General features: G+C 41.1%; 1 protein-coding gene across 4 annotated transcripts in view; it reads right to left on the bottom strand.

The window, feature by feature from the left end:
• The window catches only part of LRATD2 (LRAT domain containing 2), a 413,939-nt gene that overhangs the window by 377,317 nt on the left and 16,681 nt on the right, over positions 1–19,941 (bottom strand). For 3 of the 4 annotated variants that reach the window (XR_007472591.1, XR_004480955.2, XR_007472593.1), the window contains exon 2: positions 5,535–5,654. The gene's annotated coding sequence lies outside the window, so the exon portion shown is untranslated. Of the gene's footprint in view, positions 1–5,534; positions 5,655–8,311; positions 8,394–19,941 lie in introns of all 4 variants that reach the window. The other variant, XR_007472592.1, reaches the window with a different exon arrangement.

Consider the following 19,941-nt stretch of genomic DNA (forward strand, 5'->3'; position numbering starts at 1 on the left):
GACTAGAACCTCCCTGGAGAGACTAAGGGTGAAGCTCGTCAAAACTGCCCACGATGGCAGAGCAAGTGTATGCACATTTTACAGGGGCCAGGTAAATATGATGGAAGGTAACCTGCTTAACTCATCTTCTCAAGAGTACTGGGGTACCACAAGAGGCAGGAGCTGAGAGAAGCCCACAAGATTAGTCTAGCACATTGCCAGGTCAGCGTCTCTGAGGAGCCCGCATGAAAGGTGCACCCGGAAGAGCCAACATTTGGATTCTACCACTTGGAGCAGCTTCAACAGCCAAGACAGCAGCACAAACAGCATCTGCCACCTGATCTCTCATCCTTCCCACTCCCCTAACCTTGGAAAATCCATCAGCAATTGGGGGGATCAGGTAAGAGGCGGAGCAAGGAGAATCGAAGAACAGACCAGGCGCCCTATAGGTTTACCTAACTGTCTGGACACGCCTGAGCAGGGCAGTGAGGAGAAGCTTTAAACTGGATGTAGGTTAAATTATGTTTTAGATTCGACTGTGTGTTTTAATACTTGAAAGTGACCGGGAAGCTATAGAGTCTCCCTGATATGCCATCAGGGGAAGGAGAAAGCCAATACACCAGTGAGTTTGAAGGCGATAGGGAGACAAGCAAAGCTATTTCCTGATTGTTATCGACCAGATATAACCTACTTCCAACAAATCTATTTACTTGGCAGAGTATTTGTGAAGAATAACTATAAGAACATAAAGTAGTACCTAGCACAGTACATCCTTGTTACTTGTAGTATTACTATTAAAGATTTCAGTCTCAGGGTTTCCCTGGCAGCACAGTGGTTAAGAATCTGCCTGCCAATGCAAGGGACATGGGTTCGAGCCCTGGCCCAGGAAGATCCCACATGCCACGGAGCAACTAAGCCCGTGCACCACAATTACTGAGCCTGCGCTCAAGAGCCCACAAGCCACAATTGCTGAGCCCACATGCCACAACTACTGAAGCCTGTGTGCCTAGAGCCCATGCTCCACAACAAGAAGCCACTGCAATGAGAAGCCCACACACCACAACGAAGAGTAGCTCCCGCTCGCCACAACTAGAGAAAGCCCACGCACAGCAACGATGACCCAATACAGCCAAAAATAAAAAGAAAGGAAGGAAGGAAGGGAGGGAGGGAGGGAGGGAGGAAGGAAGAAAGAAAGATTTCAGCCTGCAAGTTAATGACACATGAAGTAGTCACACAGTTTGATATGGTTAATGTAGAAGAGTGGTTGCCCAGTGGGCTTGGAGCCCAGGGATATGTTTTTAGGGGACCTCAGGGTCTTGAGTGTCCAGGCTGGTGTCCAGAAAGCTAACAGCAAAATACAAAAGGTCCACAGGGGTTTTCACAATGATCACTGAATTGACATCTGGTCCAAATCCACACTACTGGTTGGTCCCCTTGCACATCAGACACACATAATAATCTTCAAACTCTTATAGCAGTATGTATGTTTGTATGAGCAAATTCATACAAAATATTTGGTTTCCAAACTCGCTTTCAACAAGTCCCTTACTACCTTACCCATTAGTTTCTTCTTCCTGGAAGCCATCTACCCTGTTACTTTCGTCAGAGTTGCCCTTTCAGAACGATCAGATTCCTTCCATGAAGACTAGCATACCTCCGTTTCTGTTCTTTCATACTTCATTTCTTCCTGGGTGATTCAGCTCTATCATTTAACTATTATACCCTTTAAAGGCAGGTTAGGTGAATAGACTCACCTGGATTGAACAGGTGAGAAAACAGGTTGGGGCATGAAAGGACTTGCAAAAATTCACTAGTAGGACACAAATAGAACCTTGCTAATGGACCATTCTTTAAGAAGACTAACTCTCTGGTTTTGCACACTTGGTGGGTGTGCTTGTTGGAGTACATGGAAGCCACCAAACTTTCTGTGTAATCAGCATGTCCTTTCCAGGCTGTATTTGTGTGGCAGGGGTTGAGGGGAAGTATTCTCCTTTAACCTCTTCACAGCTAGTATTGCGGAGACTACACGGACTAAGAAAGCCAACTGGTGTTAGAGTCTTGGCTACAACACAGCCTTCCCTACCACGACTCCTTCGCTGTGTCACAGTGCCTCTGGACACAGTTCTTTCATTGACCTTTGGGAAAGGAGTGAGAATCCCAATAGCCAGGAAGAAAGGGAGGTTTGTTTGTTTGTTTTTTAATTTTTCCTTCTGAATTTTGCCTAGAATATACTGTGCAAAATTTACAGAATGTTTCAATAAACACTTTATGTTAGTGGCTCTTAAAATTTTAGAGGATGCATACAACCATGGGAATCTCCTGAAAGATATGGAAAATTTTCCGAAAAAAAAAAAGAAGCCCACAGAAGAGATAGATACAAACTTTGCCTAAATATCAGATGGTTCATGAACATTATCCACAGAACTTTGCAGAGACTGATGGGCTCCAGGCTGAGATTCCTGTCCTCATGGAAGTGAAAGGGTACCTCCTTCTCGGTGCCCCTCAGAATATCAGTGCTAACCAGAGGCTCAATGAATCCGAAGTGGCTCCTCTTCCAAGGAATCCAGGAGGAGGGGGAAGAAGATCACTTGGGTGAATGTTACTGAAGGTACTTTAAGGGGAATTCTCAACAGAGCACTCGCGGCACATTTTCTTGCAGCAGAAAGCAATGTTCACTGATGCCGAGCATTTCGGGTAAGTTTGGTTCAAGTCCAACTTGGATTCGTGATTGTGATTCATGTTAATTTAGATCATCATAATGCACGTGGACCAAGTACCTTTGTCAGCTGATGAATTTTATAAAAACATTAAAAAAAGATGCTTGGCTAACTCCTTGAAGGAAAGCTGTCTTATATTCCATGGCCCCTGATTTCAGCAACCTCTCCCTTCCCCTGCCCTCCAGGTTGCAAAGGAGATGACAAGCACAGGCTGGGAGCACAGTGAACACAAGGAGAGCTCCTGTCTGCAGGCTCCTTGTCAGAACACAGGTGGGTGTGCTTGTATCAGCGAGGCAGCTGGTACCGAGAGTGAGGGGGAGTCAGTCGTTGTTCTTTCTATTAAATGCCATCTTAACCAATTTTACCACTAAACAGATAGATGTTGGTGGAATGAAGGGTGGGAGGTGTGGAGATGAGAGTAAAGGTATGGACCTCTAATGATGAGAAGGACGAAGCCAAAAGGATTCTAACTTTTACAGACTGAGAAAGGTTGACAGGGAAAAAATTTTTTTTTAAATCACAACTAACCTAGAGAACTATTTAAGCTCCCGGCTCATGGCCCAGTGTTACCCGGGCTTAGGAAGACTCAGCAAACCCCTGCAGCGAGAGCTTTTACCTCTGAGAGGACATGGTGGCGTGGCTTTTAGACCTTCCTTTAGAACAGTATATATGTAGGGGAGAGTGAGCCTGCCCTACTGTGTTGATTTAATAACAGAGGTCACCTGGCCACCCACACAGATTTCTCATCTGCTCTTTTCTCAAGTGGGTAGCGTAAGACCTATTTGTTGCTTAGATGGAGCTGACTGGAAATAAACTTGTTCAAATAATGGAGGTAGCAAACAAATATACAGGAACACCCCTATGGGAAGTTACTCCTTCCTTATCATGGTCACTGTCATCATATTGTCATGGTTACCTTGCTAGATAGATGTAAAAGTGGTGCTGACTGTGTATGAGTGTGTTTGGGTGTGTGTATACATACATACATATATATATATAAAACATACAGTATGTCAGCATTTTGTGTATAGTATATGTGTGTGTATAACTTCCCAACAACCCTGTAAATGTTTGAATTTTAAATTTTCATTTCATGGACCAGCACACTAAAGCTCACAAAGACTAGATCACCCCAAGGACTCTCACTCAATAGTCAACAAAACCAGAATTATGTTCCTGATGTTATGGGCTCCCAAACCCCTCAGAATTCCATATTTTACTCTATGCACAATTATTTATTTAACAAGTGTTTGCTGATATTGGCTACTAGGTGCCCAGAACCTTGCTTCGTGGTAGGGATAACAAAATGAAAAGGCACTGCCTTCAGGAAGCCCACAGTCTAATAAAACATCATCTAGTAAAACATGTGGGAATTTGCTTTAACCACTAAAGCACTGTAAAAGTATTAGCTGCTTTTGTTAGATGAAAGCAAAGTCACTTTCATCTTTCACCCATTTCTTAAGGAGCTGTGCCAACCTCACCTGTGACCTTTGCCACCCTTATCTCTCTTCCCCTTGGGCTGACCTCCAGGCTGTAGGCGAAATGTTTGCATCTGGTCTCTCTGTTCCTTTCTGCTGTTTCCCTGTTCCTGATTCCCCGGCTCTGTCTGTCCACCACGTGCCCTGCTTACATACCAGGTGGCCTTGCCTGGTCTGGTTCTGCCTGTTAGTGCCTGAGCCCAATTTCTTGAAGCTGTGACAAGTGACTCTTTCGGAGAGGAAGGAAAGGCAAGGACGAGGTCAGAAAGGCTCCTTAGAATGTTGAGGGAGAAGAGTCTGGCTCCAACAGATTGCCCAAGAAAAGGGTCGAATAAATTTGTAGAGTGTAGTAGTCATAAGCAAGGACTTTGGAGTTGTATAAACTTTTTCTCACCAGCCTTTCTAGCTATATAATTTGGGGCAAATTATTAATCACTCTCTGCCTTGGATTTTGTGGAGGTAATAATAGTATAGGGTAACACAAAGAAGTGATTGAATTATGAGAGCATAATAATTATCATTATCCAGTATTTTGGTCTTAATTCAAAAATTCTTAAATAGCCATATGAATACCTACTGAGGTGTGGTCTCCATGGCTTTCATGCTGGATGTGTTCACTTGACCCTCCCAGGTCCTCTCTGCATCTTCTCTGTGCCCCAAGAGACTGACCTGGAAAAGCCATCAATGGGGGACTTCCCTGGTGGTGCAGTGGTTAAGAATCCACCTGCCAATGCAGGGGACACGGGTTTGAGCCTTGATCCAGGAAGATCCCACATGCTGTGGAGCAACTAAGCCTGCGAGCCACAACTACTGAGCCCGCATGCCACAACTACTGAAGCTCGCACACCTAGAGCCTGTGCTCCGCAACAAGAGAAGCCACCGCAATGAGAAGCCCATGCACTGCAATGAAGAGTAGCCCCCACTTGCCGCAACTAGAGAAAGCCCGCGTGCAGCAACGAGGACCCAATGCAACCAAAAATAAATAGATAAATAAAAATTGAATTAAAATTAGAAATTAAAAAAAGAAGCCATCAATGGGCTCCCTTGCCATTTGGCTTCTAATTGGCTTTGGCCAATTTTAAACACTAGCAGAAGAAAGAGGGAGGGAGGAGAGTGAGGTGGGTGTTTATTCTCAGTCACGCCTGGAACTGGCCACCTCTCTCCGCCTTGGGTCTGGCTCAGGTCACGCAGCTTTCCCCATACAGGCCCCCTCTGTCCCTGCTCCATATACCACAGACCTTGGGGTGAGAAAGGAACCTTGCTCTTAATAGCCCTGGTATTGCTTCTTCCATCAGGGTTTCCTTATACACACTCACAGCATCATAATCTCTCAATTGAACTCTCCTTGAGCATGACTAACCTGAAGGCGATGTCTTCTCCCAGGACCCTGACTGATCCTGGCTTCGTCACTCTGCCTTAGATGCTGCTTTCCCTGACAGAAGGTCAGGGTCCAATTCTGAAGCTCTTCTGGCTTGAGTCTCTGTAGAGAATGAAGTACTAGTTAAAATATATGATCCTGGAGTGGACAGCTCAGGCCCTGGAGGAATGGAGGGGAGTGTTGCAGAGACTTTAGCCCCAGACATGAATAAAGCCTAAGGAAAGAGCCGATGATTGGAACTAGGAACCACCTACATCAATTCTCTTGCCTCCCAGAATCACCCACCACACCTTCCTCCCAGTCTGGCACCCCCAGGTTCCCTCCCAGGACTCCCAAGAGTAGATCCGGACCACACTGGATCTGGCAGGGGGGCGGGATGCTACAAATGACCGATGAAGAGCAGAACAGAGGTTCAACTTCACTAGAAACCTGCGGAAAGGAAACTAAATAACAATAACTGTTTAAAACAAAGGAGGAAAGCTTTCTAAAGCAGGGCACATTTTTATTTTATTTATTTTATTTATTTATTTATTTTTTTTTTTTTTGCGGTATGCAGGCCTCTCACTGTTGTGGCCTCTCCCGTTGCGGAGCACAGGCTCGGGACGCGCAGGCTCAGTGGCCATGGCTCACGGGCCCAGCCGCTCCGCGGCATGTGGGATCTTCCCAGACCGGGGCATGAACCCGTGTCCCCTGCATCAGCAGGCGGACTCTCAACCACTGCGAGCAGGGCACATTTTTAGATTCACAATTTTAATGTAAAGACTTCTGGTTTCAGCTCAGAGATAGAGAAAGGTGGAATGAACATTGCTCCAATCTTTACAACATGAAAAAAGATGGACAAGCTGCAAGTTAACAACTTTTCTTAAACCCATCAAAGAACTGAGGCTATGAAGCTAACCTGAAATCTGGGGAGAAATAGACATCTGTAGAGGAGACACAGGAACGAAGCATTTCCTCATTCACTAACCTGGGACAGATGCCATGTAAGCTGGTAGAAGATTCAGTTAAAATCATGTGTGTAAAAAAAAAATATATATATATATATAAAATCATACATGATTATATATGTTATGTAAAAAGATATAGAGGGACATATACATATATGTATAGAAATCCACATGCATGCACAAGGTGTGTTTATATGAATTTGAGTTAAGGGTAGTATAAATTATACCATGCTTAGTTCATTCACAAAGTGAATTTAATCATTCTCATTTAATCCTTTGTTACCTTTACTCTTATGTTACTTTTCATTTTTAAATATTTCAAACTTCCAAAAAATTACAGAGAATAAGACAAACAACCATAGATCACCTGTTGCCCAGATTTAACCAATGCTGACATGAGCCACCTCCCACATTTGCTGCCCTTCTTCTGTCTGGATGAGGGTGACCCAGCTCCTGGGGCTCAGCAAACTCCAGGAGCCCAGGACAATGCCTGCTTCTCTTTGCTGTCCATGCCTATGTCTCCAAGCCTGGAGAACTGTAACCCACCACGTTCTCCTCGGTTTAGCGATTCATCCCCTTCCTCTGCAAATGGGACTCAGTGTGGTGAGAAACAACATCAAAGTTCAGTTTTGGTTTACTTGCAGCTGGTGAGTGTTTGTTTGTTTTGTGCATGAAAAAGCATCTGCTCTCAGCCTCAGCTTTGAAACAAAAACTGGCCTGTAACCAGAATGAAATAGCATGCTCCCTGTTACACGAAGACCTTAATAATAAAAGAAAGCTCTGGGTTTTGTTAACCCATTTAATGTATCGTACCCTTTGTTTTCCCAGAAACACTGTGAGTGTGTGAAGTGACTCTCCTATCACGGACAGGAAACAGAGCTGGAGAGGTTACAAGCTTACCCAGGCTCACTTGCCCAGTACATGCAATAGGGGTCATTCATTTGTGTATCTGTCAGGCACCAAAACCTGCACTTGTTTTCAATGATGAAAGTACAGACTGCCTTTCATTTTACAATATCTAAATCGGTTACATGTAGGCCTTTTCTATATTCGTGGCTGTATTCCAGATAACTGAGGTTGAGAGGTAAATGACCTCCATATTATTTAAATGGATGTTTCTGTAAGCAAAGCCTTTAATTCCTGGAGATGTGTATATATATATTTTTTTAACTTAGATATTGGAATGGTACAGCAGAACTTCTTTACTATCTGTCTTAGGTCACTGCCATCGAAGCAGCACCTGAGACAGTGATTTGGGTGAATGTGATTCACTGAATTATATTCAGTGAATGTGGAGGGCTCTCAGGAGACAGGAAGTACAGGAAGAAGGATGAGCAGGGGAGGCAGCTAAGCAAATATGTGGTCTCAGCTGGATCCAGCCTCAGCCCGACCACACAGGGAGCTCTGGAGCATGAAAGCCACCCAAGTTACTGCCACTTTGAGGCAAGGGGGCTGGCCTTTCTAGAAGGTGAGAACCACCTTCTCCCAGAAGCTGGGGAATTGGTACAGGGCCCAGGTAAAAGGAATCTGGAGAGGGAACCAATATCCCATCTCTGCTGCCCTCAGAAATTTGGAGGATTGATTAATGCAGTCTACAAACAGCCATGTGCATTGCTGTAGAAAGACACAGAATAATTAAAAGGGTTGAATTGGAACTAATGAAACCCCATCATCTTTTAAATGATTGGATATACTGAACCAGGAGATTAAGTATAGGAAGGTTGGAAAGCTGGTCTTAAATGGTTAATTTTTTCTACCACTTGCAAAATCATCAAATTCAAGTGAGAGTGAGTTTGTTCGATGCCTGGCTACCTTCAGAACCTTCTGCTGTTCCTTCTGATGACGTCTTCACTGAGGCCCCACTGCCAGCCTCGAGACTGCTGATTTCAAGGCCCTTTGAAGAAAAAAAAAAATTCCATTTACTTTCTGCAGGAGATGGCTGTCTGCTCCCCTTGAGCTGGGCCAGAGGGAGCATTCAGAATACATTGCTGGAAGTAAATGGAATTTTTCAGCTATTTAAATTGCAATTCACCCCTGAAAGCTCCATTTTATCAAAACTCCTGGTTAATACTATTTTCTGTGCTCAGGTATTCTTCCCAAATACACATGCAGGAGATACAGGAGCCCAGAGGGAGACTGTTTCAGAGACAAAGTCCCTTAAAGAAGCCTCAGGTACTAACATCCTCATTGCCATGTAACAAAACTCAAAGGACTGAACAGGTATGGGGTAGGGCAGAGGGCACTCTACCTAGAGTCTGAGGAATTAATTTGCCCCCCACTAGCTGTGTGTCCATGAGCAAATCATATAATCTCTCTGAGCCTTTTGGTTCACAGCTCTAAAATGGGATTAGGAACACCGTCCTTGCCTATCTCAGAGGGTTATTGTAAAGATTATATTAGATTAATTTATATGAAACAGTTCTAGACAAATGAAGTAGAGCTGGAAATGATATCTTTTGTAGCCAAATGCTTAAAAGCCCACAATTAAGCCTAACGAAGGCAGAATTCTAAGATGGCCCCCAAGAATCTCACCTCCTAGTAAATATACTTTATATACTCCCCTTTCTTTGAGAATGTCCTGTGAATATGATAGGATATTCACTCCCATGATTAGGTTATATAAGACTCAAGCTTAACAGGCTGGAGAAATATTCTTCCTACTGGCTTTGAGAAAGTAAGCTTCTAGGTCATGGTTTAGACCTAAAGGTGGCTTCCAGGAGCTGAGATGAATCAGCCAGCAGCAAAACAGGGACCTCAGTCCTACAACAACAATTTAAATTCTGCCAACAACCTGAATGAGTGTGAAAGAAGACCCTGGGCTCAGGAAGAGAACATATAGTCCAACCAAAACACTGATTTCTGCCTTGTAAGACCCAGTTACTCTGTGCCAGGACTTCTAACCTACAAAAACTATAACATAATACCTGGGGGTTGTTTTAGCTGCTAAGTGTGTGATAATCTGACATATAGCTATAAAAACCAAACATACAATCAACTGATCTTAAAACGGCAGATTGAGGGCGACCTCTGAAATACACTCCTCCATAAAAGCAATGAGAACCCTGGATAACTGTCAAAATAAACTTCTTTAGAACTCTGAAAAATCACCAAAGGCTTGCAACAATCCAAGGAGCATTTATTCAAGAAAAATGGCTGAATCTCAGCAAGGACAGTGAGCCTTATGGCATTTTAACCTGTGCCCATCACCCTCTCCCTAGCTCTTCAGCAGCACTGAAAGCCAACAGGCTCACAACTACAATAGATGTGAAAAACAGTAGCTAAATTGTTACCGAAGGAAGTAAAATGGGTTTGGAGCTCCCCAGAAGCCCCATTTCTAGAGAACTATCACGATTTGACCTGTCTGGCAGTTCACTAAAAAGCTCCATTTTCAGGGATTGTCTTTATTTGACCTAATCAGAGCTTGCTTTTTGTGAAGAGCCCTCTACCCACTGACTATTTGTCAAATACAATTAGTGGTAATTGTTTAATATCACAGCTACCTGAGGATACTTTAACAGTTGGCACTAACAGTTGGGGCTAACCAGAAATTTTAAAAAGAACAACTGGATAATGAGATGCCCATAGGGGTCTTTGAAAAGCTCCAGCGTATTCCTGGAAATCCAGAAATCCATGTGCATTTTCAGAGCTGCATACATCTAGGGAAGACTCGATAAGGTCTACTCTCTCACCTATGGTTATCTTGAGTCTCTGTATAAGCAAGAAGTTTAGGATAAGCTGGAGTTGTAAACTGGCTGCTAGAGCACTTAAAACAATACATTACACACACACACACACACATACACAGAGGCCTTAAAAATGCTGGGAGAAAAATATACAAGCAGCTCATGCAGCTCAATATCAAAATAACAAACAACCCAATCCAAAAATGGGCAGAAGACCTAAATAGACATTTCTCCAAAGAAGATATACAGATTGCCAACACACACATGAAAGGATGCTCAACATCACTAATCATTAGAGAAATGCAAATCAAAACTAAAGTAAGGTATCACCTCAAACCAGTCAGAATGGCTATCATCAAACAATCTACAAACAATAAATGCTGGAGAGGGTGTGGAGAAAAGGGAACCCTCTTGCACTGTTGGTGGGAATGTGAATTGGTACAGCCACTATGGAGAACAGTATGGAGGTTCCTTAAAATAACTAAAAATAGAACTACCATATGACCCAGCAATCCCACTACTGGGCATATACCCTGAGAAAAACATAATTCAAAAAGAGACATGTACCACAATGTTCATTGCAGCACTATTTACAATAGCCAGGTCATGGAAGCAACCTAAGTGTCCATCGACAGATGAATGAATACAGAAGATGTGGCACATATATACAATGGAATATTACTCAGCCATAAAAAGAAATGAAACTGAGTTATTTATAGTGAGGGGGATGGACCTAGAGTCTGTCATACAAAGTGAAGTAAGTCAGAAAGAGAAAAACAAATACCATATGCTAATATATATATATATATAATATATATATATATAAAAAATCTAAAAAAAAAGAACTTAGGGGCAGGACAGGAATAAAGATGCAGACATACAAAGTGGACTTAAGGACATGGAAGGGGGAAGGGTAAGCTGGGACAAAGTGAGAAAGTGGCATGGACGTATATACACTACCAAATGTAAAACCGATAGCTAGTGGGAAGCAGCCACATAGCACAGGGAGATCAGCTCGGTGTTTTGTGACCACCTAGAGGGGTGGGATAGGGAGGGTGGGCGGGAGACGCAAGAGGGAGGGGATATGGGGATATATGTATACGTATAGCTGATTCACTTTGTTATACAGCAGAAACTAACACAACATTGTAAAGCAATTATACCCCAATAAAGAAGTTAAAAAAAAAAACGCTGGGAGATTATTAGTTCAAGGAATTTTAAGGAAATCTCTATCCAGTCATTAGCTAAGCACTAAGCAAACTGAATAGAGACTTTGGTGGCCACAAATGACAAAAGAATACAGGTTTTACAGAATTAGTCCAAGAAAGTCACTAAAAAAAACCAAACAGCAGCAACAACAACAAAGCACAAAGGTGAGAGAGACTCTTACTTCCAGAGTTGACACATTGTGCTATTTAAAATATCCAATTTTCAGAGTTACCATATGATCCAGCAATCCCACCCCTGGACATATACCCAGAAAAGATGAAAACTAATTCAAAAAGATACAGGGGGGCTTCCCTGGTGGCGCAGTGGTTGAGAGTCCACCTGCCGATGCAGGGGACACGGGTTCGTGCCCCGGTCCGGGAAGATCCCACATGCCGCGGAGCGACTGGGCCCGTGAGCCATGGCCGCTGAGCCTGCGCGTCCGGAGCCTGTTGCTCCGCAACGGGAGAGGCCACAACAGTGAGAGGCCCACGTACTGCAAAAAAAAAAAAAAAAAAAAAGATACAGGGACTTCCCTTGTGGTCCAGGGGCTAAGACTCCATGCTCCCAAGTCAGGGGGCCCAGGTTCGATCCCTGGTCAGGGAACTATATCCTGCATGCCACAACTAAGACATGGCCCAGCCAAATAAATAAGTATTAAAAAAGAAAAAAAGATACATGTACCCCAGCAGCACTATTTACAATAAAACATGGAAGCAACCTAAATATCCATCAACAGAAGAATGGATAAAAAAGATGTGATATATACATACAATGGAACATTACTCAGCCATAAAAAGAATGAAATAATGCCATTTTCAGCAACATGGATGGACCTGGAAATTATCATACTAAGTGAACTAAGACAGAAAAAGACAAATATCATATGATATCACTTACACATGGAATCTAAAAAAAATGATACAAATGAACTTATTTACAAAACAGAAATAGACTCACAGACATAGAAAACAAATTTATGGTTACCAAAAGGGAAAGGGGATGGAGGGATAAATTAGGAGTTTAGGATTAACAGATGCACACTACTATATATAAAACAGATAAACAACAAGGACCTACTGTATGGTACAGGGAACTATATTCAATATCTTGTAATAACCTATAATGGAAAAGAATCTGAAAAAGAACAGACATATGTATACAGAGAGATAGATGGATAGATGTATAACTGAATCATTTTGCTGTACACCTGAAACTAATAGAACATTGCTAATCAACTATACTTCAATAAAAAATTGTTTGTTTTGATAAAAAGTCCAATTTTCAATAACAATAGCAAAAAATATAAGAAATACAAAGAAACAGGAACATATGGCCCAAAGGGAAAAAAATAGTTTACAGAAACTGTCCCTGAGAAAGCCCAGACGTTACTAGAAAGAAAGACAGATTTACTAGATAAAGACTTAAATCAGTTATCATAAGTATATTCAAAGAACTCAAAGAAACCATTTCTAAAGAATTAAAGTATGAGAAAAATGTGTCCTCAAACAGAGACCATCAACTAAAAGATATAAAGTATGCCCAAATGCAGACTTGAGCAGGTCAAAGAATTAGTAAGCTTAAAGACAGGTCAATTAAGATTACTTGGTATAAATAGAAAGTAATCAAAGGAAATAAACAGAGACCTATGGGACACAATTCTATGAGGCTTGCATTATCCTGATACCAAATCAAAGACATCACAAAAAAAGGAAACTACAGATCAATATCCCATACAAACACAGACAAAAGAATCCTCAAAAATTACTAACAAACTGAATTCACCAACATATAAAAAGGATCATATACCATGAATAAGATCATCTCAGGAATGAAAGGCTGGTTCAACATACAGAAAGAAATTAATATAACACACTATATCAATAGAATAAAGTTTAAAAATCACAGTGTCATCTCAATAGCTGAAAAAATAATTTGACAAAATCCAACACTCTTTCATGGTAAAAACACTCAAACTAAGAACAGAAAGAAACTTCCTCAAATGATGAGAGGCATCTATGAAAAAAACACAGCTAACATCTTAGATAATAGTGAAAGACTGAAAGTTTTTCCCCCTAAGTTTAGGAACAAGACAAGGTACCTGCTCTTGCCATTTCTATTCAATATTGTTCTGGAGGTTCTTGCCAGAACATTTAAACAAGGAAAAGAGATAAAAGGCATCCAGACTGAAAAGGAAGAAGAAAACTATCTCTATTTGCAGATAGCATGACTTTGTTTACAGAAAAAAGTAAGGAGTTGACTAAAAAGATATTAAGACAAATAAATGAATTCAGCAAGATTACAAGATACAAAATCAGTATACAGAAATCAAATATATTTCTGTATACTTACAATGAACTATCTGAAACTATAATTAAGAAAACAGTTCCATTTATAATAGCATCAAGAAGAATAGAATACTTAGTAAATTTAACAAAAGAAGTACAACACTTGTACACTAAAATCTACAAAACACCATTGCAGTAAATTAATGAAGACACAAATAAATGGAAAGATATCTCATGTTCATGGATTAGAAAAATTAATATTGTTAAAATGGTAATACTCCCGAATTTTATTTGCAGATTCATTGTAATCTCTGTCAAAAGCCCAGCTGGCTTTTTTGAAGAAATTAACAAGGTGATCTTAAAATGTATATGGGAATCCAAGGGCCCTGAAAAGTGAAAACAATCTTGAAATGAAAGTACACAGCTGGAGGAGTCACACTTCTTGATTTCAAAACTTATAACACAAAAACAGTAATCGAGACAGTGAGGAACTGGCTTAATGACAGGCATACAGATCAATGGAATAGAATTGAGAGTCCAGAAATAAACCCTTACATTTATGGTCAATTGACTTTTGACAAGAGTGCCAAGATAATACAGTGGGGAAAAGAACAGTGTTTTCAACAAATTGTGCTAGGACAACTGGATAACTACACGAAAAAGAATGAAACTAGTCAACATCATGTATAAAAGTTAACTCAAAATGGATGAGAAAAATATCAGACTAAAACTATACAACTCTTAGAAGGAAACCTAAGAGTAAGTCTTCATGGTCTCAGATTAAGCAATTCATTCTTAGGACACCAAAAGCATAAGAAATAAAAGAAAAAGACACATAATTTGAACTTCATCAAAATTTAAAAGTTTTGGGCTTTGAAAGACACTATCAAACAGCAACATTATTCATCATAATTGCCAAAATGTGGAGGCAACCCAATGTCCATCAACTGTTGAATAGATAAACCCTGTCTATTTGTAAATAATGTTTTACTGGAACACAGTCATGGTCATTTGCTTACATATTATCTTTGGCTAGCTCTGTGCTACAATAGCAGAGTTCAGTAGTTGCAACAGAGACTGACCACATCACCTGCAAAAACTAAAACACTTACTGTCTGTCCCTTTTCAGAAAAAAAGTTTGCTTACCCTTACTCTGGGGTAATATGGTCATTTGTAAGGCATTTCAAAATAAAACAAATGAACAAACAAAAAGAGTAATAAACTCATATTTTTCTGAGTGCTTACTATGCCCCTAAACTCTAGTAGCCAAGAAGTAGTAGAGCACATACTTGCTTAGTCACTCTTCCTTGGACAAGTTACGTGAACTCTCTGAGCCTCCATGGCCTCATCTCTAAAACTAATGTAATAATATCTGCTTCATTGGGTTGCCATGGAGATTGAATGAGGTAAGATGTACTGTGATGGGATGAATTGTTCCCTTCAGAAAAGATATGCTGAAGTCCTAACCTTCAATATCTCAGAACGGGATTTTATTTGGAAATAAGGTCACTGTATCAATAGATGTAATTAGTTAAGATGAGGTCATACTGGAGTAAGGTAGGCCCTCCCTCCAATAGGACTGATGTCTTTATAAGAAGATGGCCATATGAAAACACAAACACACAGGGAGAATGCCATTTGACAATGGAGGCAGAGACTGGAGTTATCCTACCACAAGCCAAGGAACGCCTGGGCTACCAGAAGCTAGGAAGAAGCAAGGAAGAATCCTTCCCCAGAGGCTTTTAAGGGACTTTGGCCCTGTCAGCACCTTGATTTCAGATGTCTAACCTCCAAAACTGTGAAAGAATACATTTCCATTGTTTTCAGCCACCCAGTTTGTGATATTTTGTTATGGCAACACTAGGAAACTAATGCACATTTGAAGCTCTTAGAACAATACCTAGCATACAATAACTCCATAATTCATGCTAGAAATTATTCTTGATGGTTTACCTTGTTGTTTCTGTTAATCTTCAAAATAATTTTATAGGGGAGGTGTATTAATCTGCTCAGGGTAACATAATGGATGAAATACCACAGACTGGTGGTTTAAACAACAGAAATTTATTTATTTATTTATTTATTTAGGCCGTGCTGCACAGCTTGCGGGATCTTAGATCCCAGACCAGGGATTGAACCCAGGGCCACGGCAGTGAAAGCGCCAAGTCTTAACCACTGGACCACCCGGGAATTCCCAAACAACAGAAACTTATTTCTCACAGTTCTGGAAGCTAGAAGTCTATGATCAAGGTGCCAGTATGTCAGGTTCTGGTAAAGACCCACTTCCTGGTTTGCAGATGGACAACTTCTTGATGACTGCTCACATGGTGGAGAGAGACAGAGAGAGAGAGGGGAAGCAAGATTTCTGGTGTCTCTTCATATAAGGACACCAATCCCATCAAGGGGACTCACCCTCACGACCTCACCTAAACCTAATTATCTCTAAAAGGCTCCACTTCCAAATACCAACACACTGGGGTAATGGGAACACAATTCAGTCCATTGTAATAGGTATTATTAACTCTCTTTGATAGGTATGAAAACTGGCCTCAGTGAGATTAATACAGAAGAAAAAATATAAAAGGGTAATGTTATTAAAAGGAGATTCCTGTATATGTGTGAATTCCTCGTGGGCATTTTCACATACAACCGTGTAGTTTCCATAGCAACTGTGGTATTATAGACCCTGAAATCAGAGAGCCTGAGTTCATTTTCACCTTCTGCCATTTACCAACTCTGGGACCTTGGGCAAGTTACTTAATGACTAAGAGTCTCAATAGCCTTCCCTGCAAAATGAATGGCTCCTAACCTCATGGAGTGTGAGCATTAAATGACAAAATGCCTGTCAAGAGTGTCCCAGAGTGCCTGGCACAAAGTAGACATCAAATACGAGTTAAAACTTCAAAGATAAATACACAAAGACGTTTGGTGGAGCTGTGATTGTTAGAACAGATTTGGACAACTTTGATATCCAACAATAAGTTAAATAAACTATCATTCATTCATAGAGACGCTATACAAGCATAAAACAATAAGACAGATATACATTGACTTCCTGGGTTCTTTTTCCTGTCCCTACCTACTGTGTGACTTTAGGCAAGTGCTTTAACCTCTCTGTGCCTCAGTTTCCCCATCTGAAATATGAAAATAAAAGCAGTACCTATTTCACAGAGTTGTCATGAAGGTTAAATAACATACAGTCTATATAAGATGCTTAAAATATTCTGAGGCACATAGCAAGCACATGCTAAATATTAACCATTATTATAATTCCATCTGTATGGAAGGAAGGCAGGCTAATGACTCATTTATAGAAAAAGATACAAGAATCTGCTACTAATTGTTATTTCTTGGGAGTAAGGATGGGAAGTAGGAAGGAGAAGGGCTTCAACCTTCTCTCTACCCCTTCTGTACCATTGGAAACAAACCAACCCCACAATTATTAGCCGTCTCTTGTCCTTCCCTCTTTCTCCAGTAATGAAGAGTGGACCTGATGGTGCCTGAGTACTTTCTTTTACTGCCAGGCAGGGCTGCTCTTCAGCTGGGACTTGTGAGCACAGCAGATAAAAGATTTCCATCCTGGTTGGTCAACAGTCTCATCCTTTCCCCCCTGATCCCGCGAGGTAAAGGTTCACTCCTGGCCTGCTGGGGCCCTCCAGGAGTCTTTGGGGTGCTGATTCACAGTGACCCTGGTTTCTTTAGGGTCCTGTAGTCTAGGTTAGGAGATATTTTTGGCTCTCACTCCTGGTGCCAGGCACAGAGCTTGGGGCTGTGCACCTACTGTATCTGCCTCTAAATAACTCTTCAAGGTACTTATTCTCATTTACCAAATGATGAAACCAAGGTTACCTAGTATGTGATCTGCCCAATAGCACACAGCTCATTAAGTGGCGTCTCTCTGGCTCCTTTCACTATGTGTCTTTGCTTTCATTGGCTCACATTCCCTCTCTAAAAGTATCTGTATGCTCTGCTTCAACAAGTTCCTTTCAAAAAGTTTATTTTACCAGCGTTGTAGTTCTGCTTTGTCGCAGCTAGTTTAGCAGTTTCAGGAACAGAGCAGAGTGATCAACTCTGTGAATAATTAACGAGTTGAGTTTGATCTCTGGCCTAAAATTGACTGCTCAACTTATTTGCCCTGAACAAAAAGACAAGGAAAATTCCCCTATATTGGCACTGTTCAATGCCTGGAGAGAAAGGGAAGCCAAAAGAATCATTCTCACTCTGGCCCCCTCTAAAAGATGTAGTCCCCTGTCCAAGGTCACAGGGGCTGAACCACACTTAGTGACTGGGATTTGACTCCATGGAGACTGGACATGGTTTTGGAAATTGAATAGTTTCAGTTTAAGTCATTATGTGTGACCCTGGGCAAAGTTACTCCTCTCCCCTGGCTTCCTTTGTCATTTGTAAACAGGAGTCATAGTATTTATAGGCAGTAAGCTAATATTCTACAGAAACTAATATTTTTCAGAAGTCATCAACCAATCACAATGCTGCACATAGAGCGGCAGCAGGGTGCTGGAGGCCCCAGCTCCACAGGCAGGTACCTGTTATTGGACTGTAGGAATATCCATGGTGGCCCCAGGCAGTGGCCAGGTGGTCAGGAAGATGACAGTGCTACTGTGGTGAGGGGTGGGTTTCAGGGAAGCAGCTGTTTATCAACTGATATGAAAGTGTTTCAATATTTCAACAACAGGTACAGCTGTAGAATGAACGTGGGTGCTTTGCAATGTGAGTATGCATTTCCAGGGGAATTTACTCTGTGCTTGGTACCATGGCTAAACTTACCAATGATTCCATATAATCTTCACAAACACTCTGGAAAGTGCTACTTCAAGCCCCTTTTTTCAGATAAGGAAATTCTAACACTCTATTATAAAGTGACAATGGTTGGTAAGTGGTAGAACAGTGATCCAAATTCAAGCTGACCTGTGGCAGAGCCAGACTTGTATGCACAATGGGAGAGAGAAGGAAATCCTGGGCAATAATCCACAACTGAACTTGAGAACATGGGTAGGAAAGGATGAATAAGAGAGCTGGGCTGTAGGACAATTCAAATGAGGAATAAAAACGCTGCAAGACACACAGAGTCCTTGGGCAAAAATGACATTAAAAAACATTTATCTGAGAAACAAGAAGAACTACAATCCTGCAACCTGTGGAATAAAAACCACATTCACACAAAAAGGGGAGGGAAGGGCAAAAAAAAAAAAAAAAAAAAAAAAAAAAAAAAAACACATTCACAGAAACACAGACAAGATGAAAAGGCAGAGGGCTATGTACCAGATGAAGGAACAAGATAAAACCCCAGAAAAACAACTAAATGAAGTGGAGATAGGCAACCTTCCAGAAAAAGAATTCAGGATAATGATAGTGAAGATGATCCAGGACCTCGGAAAAAGAATGGAGGCAAAGATCGAGAAGATGCAAGAAATGTTTAACAAAGATCTAGAAGAATTAAAGAACAAACAAACAGAGATGAACAATACAATAACTGAAATGAAAACTACACTAGAAGGAATCAATAGCAGAATAACTGAGGCAGAAGAACAGATAAGTGACCTGGAAGACAGAATGGTGGAATTCACTGCTGTGGAACAAAATAAAGAAAAAAGGATGAAAAGAAATGAAGACAGCCTAAGAGACCTCTGGGACAACATTAAACACAAGAATATTCGCGTTGTAGGGGTCCCAGAAGGAGAAGAGAGAGAGAAAGGACCAGAGAAAATATTTGAAGAGACTATAGTCAAAAACTTCCCTAACATGGGAAAGGAAATAGCCACCCAAGTCCAGGAAGTGCAGAGAGTTCCATACAGGATAAACCCAAGGATAAACACACCAAGACACATAGTAATCAAATTGGCAAAAATTAAAGACAAAAAAATTATTAAAAGCAGCAAGGGAAAAATGACAACATACAAGGGAACTCCCATAAGGTTAACAGCTGATTTCTCAGCAGAAACTCTACAAGCCAGACGGGAGTGGCATGATATACTTAAAGTGATGAAAAGGAAGAACCTACAACCAAGATGACTCTACCTGGCAAGGATCTCATTCAGATTCGATGGAGAAATCAAAAGCTTTACAGACAAGCAAAAGCTAAGAGAATTCAGCACCACCAAACAACTCTACAACAAATGCTAAAGGAACTTCTCTAAGTGGGAAACACAAGAGAAGAAAAGGACCTACAAAAACAAACCCAAAACAATTTAACAAATGGTCATAGGAACATTCATATCGATAATTACCTTAAACGTGAATGGATTAA

Source organism: Orcinus orca, chromosome 17 (assembly GCF_937001465.1).
Source record: "Orcinus orca chromosome 17, mOrcOrc1.1, whole genome shotgun sequence".
In the NCBI taxonomy this organism is placed as follows: Eukaryota; Metazoa; Chordata; class Mammalia; order Artiodactyla; family Delphinidae; genus Orcinus; species Orcinus orca.